Genomic DNA, 1948 nt, shown 5'->3' on the forward strand with positions numbered 1-1948 from the left:
AAGGTGGAAAGCATACCTCATTCCAGCCCACACACAATATTGGTGGCTCACACTGTGTTCCGCTATCGCCACCCACATGCCCAATCCCGCTGATACAAGTGGACAGATTTAGGACTTTCACAAGAAGAGAAGCACATTTCTCAGTAAATTAAACTAGACCGTCAATGTTTCACCCTTATTTTTTTCTTTATACTCAACGAAATATTAACAGCCTAACAAATCTCAGGTAGATAGCTAAATACCTAAAAATTGTCCAGAGAAAGAGTAGGACCAAATTTACTCTGGACGTCCTGCCCCTAATCTTAGCACCAGTGACTATCGTACTAAATGTTTCTTCACAGTTTATATTCCGGGGGTACAGTTCAGTATACCCAAGGGAAAGCAGGCTTGGGTATATTCTTTTCAGAGAAGCCTAACATTTGAGCTTGGAACCAAGGCTAGAATTTCTAAGGAGAAAGGTTTACTCATCAGATTTTCACAAAACAGCTTAATGTTTTTCATTTTTCCATTTATTTTTCATTTTCATTTTCATTTTTCCATTCACTCACTTTCTCAGGAAACTTTTATTGTGCATCTAGTGTGTGCAAGGTTCTGTAGTAAGGGCCAGAGCTATAAATGATGATAAAGCATCAACATAGCAAAAGACCGTAAGAATTGTCCCCCAGAAAGCTAGATCATGAGGATTTCTAAGAAAAGGGAAGAGTGAGAAATCACAGAAATCAAAAATTTAGGATTATGAGGGAAAAAACATTCCAAAGACCAGCTGCCCTATTTTTTCCAGGATTTTATCAGTTCAGGAAATCAAAATAAAAATATCACATCATTTGAACAGATTTTCAGATGGGATGGGCAAACTATACTCATGTGACAGCTCACAAAGAGAGAAAAATCTTTTCCTCTGCCTCCTTCCCTCTCTGACAAATACGCTGATCGGCTCCTTTGCAACTCCCCCAAATACATAATATTTACATTCACAGAAGACAGCCAAATCATCTTACAAGTGTATTTCAATGTTTTGAATCTTCTAACACCAGGCAATCCCTGTTACTTTCTTTGAAACAAGTTTCCACTATGCAGAGAGAATAAACAAACACACTGTGCTGTTAGCAGGTTCACTCTGTTGTCTGGGTGGAGGGGAATAGAGGTGGTGGCGGTGGCAGTACTGATGGCAATGGCCGGGGCTCAACCCGAAGGGAACAGTGCTGCTTTTTCTTGCAGCCCTGGGAGAGAATCGCGGAGTGCTACAGGAAGAGGGAAGATCCTGAACTCACTCAAGAGAGCGCCTCAAGGGCAGTGGTGTTCTCTCTTCAGGCACGTGATCAGGAACAAAGGAATCTTTATTCCTCTCTTTCTGCTGCACTGGTTTGCTTTATATTCCTTATAAGCAGCTGAAAAAGACCATGAGCAGCCCTTTCAATCAGCTGAGGAAGAGATGAAAGGTTTCAGAAGAGAGAAGCTGTCATTTCTGAGAATGGTTTATTCACATTATAGAATAATCTTTCAAGAAAAGAACTCTACAGGACTGAACTTTTAATTACAGAGGGATAAATACATCTGTGAAATCTACCAATTTCACTTTGAATTAAATACTCTTACTAAAAGCCAGATATTCAGTAAACAAAAATCTCAATTTGGAAATGGCTTTTCTCCCTAATACCTGTCTTCTAGCTAATGCCCTACCCGACTCCACCCTCAAATTCTAGTTGCTATTTGAGAAACAAAAATACACAACCTTTTAGAGATGGAGTTTGAGGGTCTTAGATATGCTTCATTTGCTACCAAGCAAGCTCTGGATTCTCAAAAATGTCGATCAATGATCTGTGAATAATTTTATGATTACAGTGTCTTATAGGGAATATTTTTTGATTTATCAAAGAATCTCAACATATTTAATCCTATGCACAAATCACATCCCAGCTGTGGTTGAGAAACACAAGCAAGAATCACA

The sequence above is a fragment of the Macaca mulatta genome, chromosome 11, assembly GCF_049350105.2.
Source record: "Macaca mulatta isolate MMU2019108-1 chromosome 11, T2T-MMU8v2.0, whole genome shotgun sequence".
Classification (NCBI taxonomy): Eukaryota; Metazoa; Chordata; class Mammalia; order Primates; family Cercopithecidae; genus Macaca; species Macaca mulatta.